This window comes from Saimiri boliviensis, chromosome 10 (genome assembly GCF_048565385.1).
Source record: "Saimiri boliviensis isolate mSaiBol1 chromosome 10, mSaiBol1.pri, whole genome shotgun sequence".
Taxonomy (NCBI): Eukaryota; Metazoa; Chordata; class Mammalia; order Primates; family Cebidae; genus Saimiri; species Saimiri boliviensis.
Genome location: NC_133458.1, coordinates 91082271 through 91093283, shown reverse-complemented (window position 1 = coordinate 91093283; position 11013 = coordinate 91082271).

The following is an 11013-nucleotide window of genomic DNA, read 5'->3' as shown; positions in this document are numbered from 1 at the left end:
TCTCAAGGATCTCTGTGGCTTCCGTAGCCCTTAGCACACTTTCCTCCCTGCATGAGGTAGCTCTGCAGATGTGTATTGAATTGAATTGAATTGAATCGAATTGGCTTAATGAACTTCAAACAAGGCTTCAGGTGACTTTGGATTAAACCAGACCCGTTCCTCCAACCTCTTGTGGCTCATCACCAATGGAAGAGAACACGTTTCACATCTGCTCAGAAAGCAGAAAGCCTGCTGACTTAGACATGTCTTGTTTTGTGCTTCCATAATGAGTTAAAAATCCCTCTCCCAACAGTCCTGTGCTTCATGTGCTCCACTGTGCTGTTAAATGAATTTTGCAGTTGTGATGTGTATTGTTTGTTTGTAATTTCAAGGTAGAACAAACAGTGCCACTGAATGATTAAATACAGGAAAAGAAACCTAGATATAGGATTGCTAAACACAAACACACACACACACAAAACAACAATAACAACAACCCGAAAAAAGTCTCAAGTGACAGTGTGTTTTCAGGGTTTGTTTTTGTTTTTGTTGAAATGGAGTCTTGCTCTGTTGCCAGGCTGGAGTGCAGTGGCACCATCTTGGATCACTGAAACCTCCGCTTCCCAGGTTCAAGCAATTCTCCTGCCTCAGCCTCCCGAGTAGCTGGAATTACAGGCATTTGCCACCAGGTCCAGCTAATTTTTGTATTTTTACTAGAGATGGGGTTTCACCATGTTAGCCAGGATGGTCTCGATCTCCTGACCTCATGATCTGCACTTCTTGACCTCCCAAAGTGCTGGGATCACAGGCGTGAGCCACCGCGTCCAGCCAGGATTTGTTTTAATGAGCTGCTGAAACCCTGTCTTTTATAAGAAGGCCCAAAATACCAAGTTGAGATTTTTATTGCAGCATTTTCTGAATCAACTTAAGCTCTGTTGATGAGTCAGTACGTTTCTATTATGGGCTTCATAAAAATTCAATGCAGTCGTGTAAACAATGAAGTTTTTTTTAAAAAAAAAATAAAAAGCAAATAAACAGTACTTTGATTGACTGCTAATTGCCTTGTAGAGGTTGGCTAATTGCCTCCTCTTGGATTTCCCAAGGGTCTTTTATCCTTAAGACTTATTTTCAGGCAGAAAAATCCATCATATTTTTGAAATTCATAGCTGAGAGAGACAGAGAGAGAGAGAGAGAGAGAGGTTTTCAGAGATTTCTAATTATGGCACTTAGAATACAGTCATGATTTCTTTTTTCCTCAAGGTCTGCCACCTTGACTTTTCTCTGTTATTGACTTTAACTTCCCTATAGCCCAAATCGACTTTAGAGTTAGGAGTCAACAGCCACTTTTTTTTTTTTTTTTTAATTTTAGTGAAAGCCCATGAATCATTTCTTAAGTAGTCTGCCTTTCAGGAGGAATGTTGATTTCTTCCACCAACTGTGACCATCCCAGCTCATTTTTGCTCCATCTGCCTCCCAACAATGACAGACGAGATTGCGGGGGCTTTCAGACATGCTGATGACAAACAACCAAAGACAGGTGACAATGAGCACCAGCCTTGGGGTACTTTGTCACTGAGATTTGGGAATTATTAAGCTCCAATTTTCTTAGGAGTGAAATGGAATTTGTAGAGGGTACTTCGGACTCACATTAAAGGTCTTTAACTTCTACTGTGCTCTTCTAGAAAAAGCAGGGCCACCCATTTGGAAAGAGGCCCGGAAAAAGAGCTGAAAAAAAGGCAGCAAAGCCCAGAGTATATAATAAAAATTATATTATTCAATATACTGAACATTCTTATTGGGCTTGAGGTATAGAGAACTCAATCTCTGGTGGATATGCCACAGGGGCAAACAGAGCCTGACACATGGGAGATGCTCAGTATTTGCTGAACGAATGAATAAATGAATGCTGAATTTGGCTGTGGCAAAATTCATCCAGTTCACCTGCTCTTAACCATAACAGCAAGACACAGTGATGTGCTATAATGAGTTATAAAATACATAGTAACTAGTTGGTTAATAATTGTAAAATAGGGTTCTTTCCTTGGTTCTTTTTCTCTTTCGTTCTTTCTTTCATCTTTCCTTTTTTAAAAAAAGAAATTCTTTTTCTTTTTTAAAAAAAATCAGAGCTGATTCAAGGTTATATCTATAGTGACATTGCTTCGCGTTTTTCCATTCTGCTACGATTTCTTTTGATAGTTACCGATGTGCTGTATAGTTCTGATTTAAAATGTGCAACTCCTGATCTCAGGTACTTCTGTTTATTTTTAAATTTTACCCACAAATAACTTTTTAACAAGCAAGAATGCAAGGGTAGATAAAGGGCATATGTAAAATACATCTATACTTGCATTACGTAAGAGTGATGCTGTGCACATATCTGTTAATAACACAAGAGTTATGGTCATAGACTCAAAAGCAGATTTTACTTGCATGATGCCAGTAAAAACTGCAATATTCATATTAATAAGATTAAAAATTATATTTTATTTTCTATTTTTAACAGAAATACAAAATCTCTTTATATTTGTTCTTTAGTGATATTCACTATCAATATTAATTTGGGGGCGGAGGTCTAGAAAAACTTAAGTCTTTAAAAATATTCAGTTAAAAAGATTAGCAGTATGTATTATTGGATGCCTTTAGATGACTGATTTTATTATTCATATGAAAGCATGTTAATAGATGCCATGTTATGAATAAAAATATGGGGCCCTATTTGCGTTATCATAAAATTGTGTGGGTGTGTCAAAAATTGGGGATACCCCAAATGCTGTGTTTATTATGCATATCTCATCACATCATATCTATCGGAGTGGAAAAAACAAGATTAAAGGATCCCAAGGAGCAGCAAAGTCTGCTAATTAAGAACACAGAGACAGGAACAGAAAAGCAAACACCACATGTTCTCACTCATAAGTGGGAGTTGAACAATGAGAACACGTGGACACAAGGAGAGGAACATCACACACCAGGGCCTGTTTGGGGTGGGGGACTAGGGGAGGGATAGCAGGGGGATGGGAGGCTACAGGAGGGATAGCATTAGGAGAGATTCCTAATGTAGATGACAGGTTGATGGGTGCAGCAAACCACCATGGCACGTGTCTACCTAGGTAACAAACCTGCACGTTCTGCACATGTATCCCAGAACTTAAAGTATAAGAAAGGGAGAGAGAGAGAGAGAGAGAGAGAGAGAGTGCGAAGGAAAGATGAAAGAAAGAACGAAAGAGAAAAAGGAAGAAACAACCAAGGAAAGAATGAAAGAACACAAGTTTTGGTGCTAGACTGCATTAAATTTTGGCTTTGCCACTTGCTGGCTGTGTGACCTTGGGCAACTTCTACAGCCTCTCTGTTTCTTAGCTTCTGCATCTGTAAAATGGGATTAATAACATACCAATAGGTGCCAAGTACCTAGAACAGATGTGGCAGGTAGCAGGGATTCAGTCAACATAAAAAATAACTTCCAAAGTCTCTGTCATTGGACATTCATTTTCAGTCATCTTTATTGTAGACTCTCTTTTCTTTTTCTTTCTTTTTATCACTCTGAGGCCTTTTTAAAAGGATGCAACAACAAAAATCAGTTTATAATCTTACTGTTTCTGACAGACTCTGTTAGGTAGGGCCTCTGTGTCTTCTCAGCTCCACAGGAATGCTTTCCTTTCCTAATTCAACACCATGGATGTGTGCTTTTGGTAGCAAAAAGTACAACTTGTATACCTTCTCACTCGTGAACCTTCTCTGCCGTGGGTCTGAATCAAGTGTTTTGATTCTTCAGCAAAAAGAAAATGGAGTAACATGTTTCCAGCCTCAATTTCTTTTCTCTTAAAACAGTTCTGAATGCCTCACTTTCATCCTTGCAGGAACATCAAATTCTTGGCAAATTAAGAAAGAAGAATTATGTTTGTAGCTCCTTGTTATGTAGCCAAATTGGTTTTAATTTTTGGTTGGCAAGATTAGCGGTCCCAGGAGATTGTGCAACTTGCTATGTCGGAAGTGCATCCATAATGGGGGTGGCGGTTCATGTTCATCTTGGAGTTTTTGGTACCCGGGATATCATTCTGAGAGAACAATTCGGCATTTGTCCTGGTGAAGACAGGATGGCAATGTGAGGGAAATTGTCTTCCATTTAGGACAGACCCCAGGCTGAATGCAGGCATCTCACAGAAACAAATACAGAAAGTGCTGTCCACAGATGCTGATCCTACCTAAGACTTCCTCCAGCCAGGCTGCAGTGCCTCGGCAGGCAGACACCCCTCCAGCTCTCCTTGGAGCTGGTATTTAGAAGGAGAAAGACGCAGAGTGGTTTGGAAACCCCTGTAACATAAGATTCTGTTCTGCTTGAGCTTGTCTCATGGTGATTTGCAAACGAAAACATCTTACCTAGAAAGGGCTTTTTGTGCCATGTGGATTTTTAGTTCCCTGAAGTGCTTGGTTTAACTACCGAAAAATCAATATCCCCTAGCTGAGCATGAAGCCGTGAGGAATGCTGCTCATATTGTCCTTCCTAGAGGTGATGTCAGAGTCAGGCTCTACCCAGGCACTCCTCAGCTCCACATCTCCATTATCGTGTGTTCAGTGCTCCACGATCCCGGCTGGTGAGTTGTGTTTACTAGATGGCACTTGCAGGCACATGCAAATCCACCTCCAATGGGCTGGTGCTTTTCCAAAACAAAATTGCTTGTGATCTTGAGGGCCCTGCCTCAGTATGCTGACCCATAGGCAGAAACAGGACAGATTTGGCCACAGCCACAAAAATGGAAATGCAGATGTTCATTTTTGAGTGTATCTGATCCTCCTTCTTTGACAGAGCTGTCACCAGAGGGTCTGGTCCAGTTTGAGCTCATTCTTTGAAAACCATGGCAGCCTCTCAGCAGCCCCATCTTGCAATCTTCTACCTCCATGCAGAAAAGCAGTTTGGAGCTTATCGTGCTGTTTCCCCTGCACCACAGCCCTGGCAGGCTACTGAACAGAAATTCTTCATCTAGCTGGGCTCATTTGCAAACATCATGTTACTCTCTGCCTACCACTTTCTTTTCATCAGAACTTTGAGAAGCTACATTGTTTGCATGCAAAGCCACATGTAACTCCTATATTAAGAACATCTTAATTTTTCCTCATTAATATTAAACATTGCTAATTTATTTCCAAAATAGAGTAAGATCTAAGCCTGTTCAGCAACGGTTATTTAGTTCCTGAGCTCAGAGACACAAACACTGGCAGGACCTTGACCCAAAGTGTCCCTGTTCACAGAGTGGCTCCCAGCTGGGAGGTGAAGCTTCTCTCACCGGGGCTGCCTGCCTGGTGGAAAAGCAAAGAAGTCAGCCAAGGCTTTAAAAAGCTGCTGTCATCGTTGAACCACAATATTGAGTTTGTCAGTGTACCTTAGCAGTTATAGAAAAAAGGTATTTCCAGACCAGTCTATTCCAAAGTCATTAAAATTTTTCACAGTAAAAAAATACACTTTTGGGGCTTGTCACTATGGTTGGTACTTGTTGTCAAATACTTAATAACACAGAAGATGTGTGCTCATGGCTTGATCTTTCGGTAAAATTCCTAGGCATTTTTCATGTCCTGGGTCTCCAACAGGTTTCAAGCAGGATTATAGTTCAGACAATTGTGTCACAGTTTTTGACATAGAAAAACTGGTTCAATTCCACATGCGCACAGCTATTACCTTCATCTGGAAGTTATGTCTCTCCTGCTTTGCTATGAAACGAAATGGATTCTGCCCAATATTACAGCTAGAAGCTTAAAGAGTTAATAACCAGTTCCCTCACTAATATACATTAGAGTGATGAACCAGGAAAACGACAAAATTGGACCAACTTCAGACCTGTTTCCAAATAATAAGCAAGGTTTTATGAATCTCTCTCTGTGAGGAACCCAGCCCCAAAAGAATGTGTTTGCGGTTTCCATGAGAAGTTAGGTTTTGAGTTTTGTATATTTTAAGACCCAAGAATGTTTTAAATAACAGACGGTTTTACTGAAAGATGTTTTGAATCCTGGCTGGGTTGGAGGGAGAGCCACAGGGTTGAGGCATCAAACATTCATTCTTTCAGCACAAAACAACTTTCAAAAATCAAGCCATTTGTGAATGTCACTTAGAGTGTTTAAGGGACTTAAAGGTTGAAAAAAATCAGCCAGCCAGCTTGCTGCTCCTTCTTTTCCTTTTTTTCTGTTTGTAATCTTTCTAAGGCCTAGAACAACACAGAGCTATGCACAAACAGTCCACAAGGAAGTCACTTGTATTTGTTCGCTTGCCTCAGGGGCTATTTAAAGGAGCGTTTTGGAATTAGCCTTCTGATGCCAAGTGGACTCAACCAGATTTAGGTGCCTCAGGTCACAGCAGTGTCCTGCTGGAAAGCTCATACGTTACAGATACTTTCCTTTTCCTTTTTTCTTTTTTTCCAAGATGAGTCTTGCTCTGTCGCCCAGGCTGGAGTGCAGTGGCATAATCTCGACTCATTGCAACCTCCACCTTCTGGGTTCAAGGGATTCCCCTGCTGCTGAGATGACAGGCACGCACCGCCACACCCAGCTAAGATTTGCCTTTTTAGTAGAGACGGGGTTTCACCATGTTGGCCAGGCTGATCTCGAACTCCTGACTTTGTGATCTGCCCACCTTGGCCTCCCAAAGTGCTGGGATTACAGGCATGAGCCACCGTGCCCGGGCAAGCTTTCCTTTTTCAAATGTCATTGCTCTTCCCTCCCCACCCCCCGCCGCGCCCCCCACCCCCCCACGGCCTTAGCTATACACTGAGGGGATTGTCGAGTAATTTTAAGACTTTTAAGAGAGGAAGGACTGCAAAAGAGAATATAGTCTCCCACAGTGAGTAAATATAATTCAGAGAACCTCCAAATTCAGAATCTTAGATCGTAATTCTGGCTCTTACAATGACTTGCTGTGAAAACTGAGAAAAGGAACTCAATTTCTTTCTGTTACCCCTCTAACATGGGGACAAGTACTAAATTGGATCACAAGTTTTATCACATGCAGTGTGATGGCTAATGAATGGCACTTCAACGATTGATGTTACTTCCATAATAATCTGTAGCCTGCATTTAACACTGTGCTGTGCAAGGGGATGAGAAGGAGGGCATGGGCCCAGTGATGGTTTAAGAAAAGGCAATTTCTATGAAAAGTAAGTGCAGAATGTACCTCCCAAACAGGGTTGCCAGATAAAACACAGATTACCTAGTTAAATTTGAATTTCACATAGTGGCAGTTTTTCATTTTTTGTATAAGATAAGCATGCCTCAAAGATAGTGTAAAACACAGTTATCTTGAAAAAAATTTTTGTTGTTTACCTAGAATTCAAATTTAACTGGATATCCTGGATGTTTGCTTGTTGGTTAATCTGGCAAGCCTATTCTGAAACAGAAGTTTGACTCAAAAGGCTATGATCGGTGGAAGCTGTTAGACATCAGGAGGCTCTCAGATCAGAGAATTATTCTCGGTTGGAAAGTCTTAAGGCAGGTTTGGGGGTGAGTTATCAGAACAGTTAGGACAACTGAGGCCTTGCTGTTCAGGTTGTTTCTAAAAGGATGTCAGATTTGGCTCTTCTTGTGGTCTCTCGCTTCTTGGCCTACTAATGAGGCCTCGTCTTGGGTAAATACCCGAGGTTTGTTGCCTCATGCCAAGGAAATTAAGGACACAGACACATGTGGAGGGAAGTTAAGAGCAAGAGATTTAATAGGCAAGAGAAAGAGAAAAGAGAACAGCACTCTCTCCTTCGAGAGAGAGGCGTGCCCAAGTGGGACTTTGGCCCTTGGCAGAGTGCAGAGGGTTTTATAGACAGGCTTGAAGAGGCGGTGTCTGATTTACATAGGGCACAAAGATTGGTTGGACCAGGTGCGACATTTACATGGTGCACAAGGAAGCTGGTCATCCCATCCTAATCTTTCATTATGCAAGTAGAGCCTCTATGTGGCCGATTCTATGTTGCCTGCTCCTCACCGTGCATGCGGTTGACAATGAAAGGGAAAGATGGAGCTGCCAGGCTGGACATTCCTGGCCCCCAGGTAGCCTTTTCCTATGAGCACAGCTGCCAGCATTCACCTGTGCAAGCTGCAGCTGGATTTTACAGGCTGATCTTTTTCAGAAAACAAAATGATTTGGGGGGCTGCTTTTCATTAAAAGGAAAACCTTACTGAGGACTTCCTTACTCTCACTAACTGCCTAAATAATTTCTTCTTGACTCTGTATCACTTACTCAGAAAATGAATTAAAGTGAATTACTTCTCAGAAAACTTGTCAACTCCTCCTTCATTCTACAAGCATTTCACTGAGTGTGTATCATGTGGAACGTTCTGCTGGCTGCTGAGGAGTAGGACAAGATGGGCGTGGCCTCTGCCTTCATGGAGCACCTGCTGAGGGGGTGCTAACCTCCCTTTGCACCTGGTGCTCTATGAGTCTCCTGGATTCAAAGTCCAACTCGCTCCCTTGTTTCCTACCTGCAGTTCAATAGTATACCCACTAAGTACAAATTGGGTTCTACAGGTACAAGAGAAATAAAGATACATAAAATGTAGTTCTTAAATTCAAGGAGCTTATGATGAAATGAGGCCCTCAGGCCAACAACTACTATATAAAAAAAGGTGGGCTATGGTAAGAACAATAAAAGGGACACAGTGGAGAAGCGACTTTAAAAAGGAGCCATGGCATCAGTTGGTGGGCACTGAAAGGTTTCCTATAGGAATCCCACATAGGCTTGAGGAATGCCAAGCTAGTCTCTCATAACTCTGAGCTTAGAATCGTACAATTATGGAATCTTAGAATTAGAAGTGTCCTTTGAAGTCTACGTATCCCAATATTCTTTCTAATAGCCTCTGCTGAGTCTCGTTTGGCTTTTGATTGCATTCTTCTCACATCTTCCCAAGAAGTTCATTCCATTGGTAGAAACTAATTGTAAGAAATAACATTTCAAAACAGCTCTGTTGAAACCTGCTGTCTCTAAGCTTCCCTCATCGATTGTATACCTGCTGTTTTCCCTGCTTACCACCTAATCAAATACCTGAAGGCAGATACAGAATAGCTTACTGATTTTTCCCATGATGGAAGTATAGGAGTGATGGCAAACAGTACAAATGACATAAAAAAATTCAAAACTAATAAACAAAGATGTAATAGTACTCTATGTAAAATCCTGCCTTTAGATTCAAAACCATCAATTACAGAGTAAGAGAAAACTGACTTGGTAGGAGTTCCTTTGAAAGGAACCTAACAGTTTAGATTAATTATTAGTTTAATATGAGTCAACAGTGTGATGTGACTGCTTAAAAAGCTAATAATCTTGGGCTGCACAGCTAGAACAGATCATGGAAAGTAATAGCCCCAATATATTCTGCCTTGGTCAGATTACATTGATATGCTGTTTTCAACTTTGCATGCTACATTTTAAGAGGTGTATAGATACAAATGCTACCACCATTACATGTAGCAGTAGGGGCCTCTGCCCTGGTCACAGGTTTTAGAAGGCTCTACATATGACAAATATCGATACAGAAATACTTTTTTTCTTTATATCTCCTAAGGTTTTTTTTGAAAATTTGATAACCGATTGAGCAAATGAAAATTTTGGTAAAGGGACACATGTGGGAACAGGACCCTACTCCAGCCGCACAGGAGGATGGAAGATGCTGGGCCGAGCACATGATGGGTAGTGGGTAACGATACAGGAGGGCAGCAGGGAAGTGCTAGCTGGAGAGCTCTGGTAAAGGCTCCGCCCATGGGCCTGTGCCTATGGACCTAAATGAGGACAAGCGTTTCCGCTTTCATGCCCATAAAGTTGCTTTTTGGCCCACCAGGCCCCCCATCCTGTGTCCATATAAACCTGAGACCTTAAGTGGGCACAGATACAAGTGGCTGGATATCGAGAAGCGCGGAGGAACACACCAGCAGACACCAGCAGACCGGCAACTGCGGAATGACGCGGACACCCAGGGGAGCTTGGCTGGGGGCGGTCGGAGGGGAGTTTGGCCACTGGGTGGCCCAGCTTCAGGATAGACCACCTTCCGAGTCCATACCTCTTTCAGCTCCCCATCCATCTCACTGAGAGCCACCTCCACCACTCAATAAAAACTTGCACTCAATCTTTAAGCCCACATGTGATCTGATTCTTCTGATACACTGGGCAAGAACTCAGCTGTCACACTGGCGGCCTGTCCTTGCGATAAGGCAGAGGATCGTTTAAGCTGACTAACACAAACTGTCTGCAGATGACATAGCTGAAAGAGCACGCTGTAACACATGCCCACTTGGGCTTCAGGAGTCCTAGAGGCTGCTGTGGGGCTAGAGCCCAAAAGCACTCTCTGCGGCCTCAGCACCTGCCCACCTGCATGCTTCCCCTGGGGGTTCGAGCAGCCAGGCGGAAGTGAGCCATACCCCTGGCACATGCCCTGTGAGGGGGATAAGGAAACTCCCCCATTTCAGAAGACAGGATATTAGTTAGAAGAAAATCATGGCCACTGTCTAGAAACCTGGCAAAGAGCTGGGCTGCTGGTGTTTAATGTTGGCCACCCCAAATATCCCAGAGTACATGTTTGGGCAGACTCGGTTTATCAGCTGACTGCATGTTTTTGAGGAATAATTTTGGGAAGCCTTTCGAACTGCTTCAGTTGGAAAAGCAAGGCAGCAGAAGGAATTAGCCGGCTGGGCTCCCTATGGTGATAATGACCAGACGACCAGGCTTATCCCTATCCTAGTGCCTGCTCTGGGCTCCTGGGCCCAGGAGCAGTTTCCATCTTGCTTCTATCCCAGCAGATTTGTGCCCCCATCCAGGAAAGAGCATGGCTCTTTTAGCTTTGCATTTCAAGGGTGATTCCCTGGAATGGCTGTGGGCCCTTGGGCAGAAACATGAGCTGGGCATGAGCCAAGCTTGACTTAACAACTTCTAAATATTTAGACATATGGTTAAGTGGCCTCCATTTATATTTTATTCAGCCTGTACGTGTTAGGATACAGATAAAACATTAAAATTTCTCTAGTTTAGAGGAAGAAGATTCCCTCTATTAAGGTTATATTAATGACCTCCAACA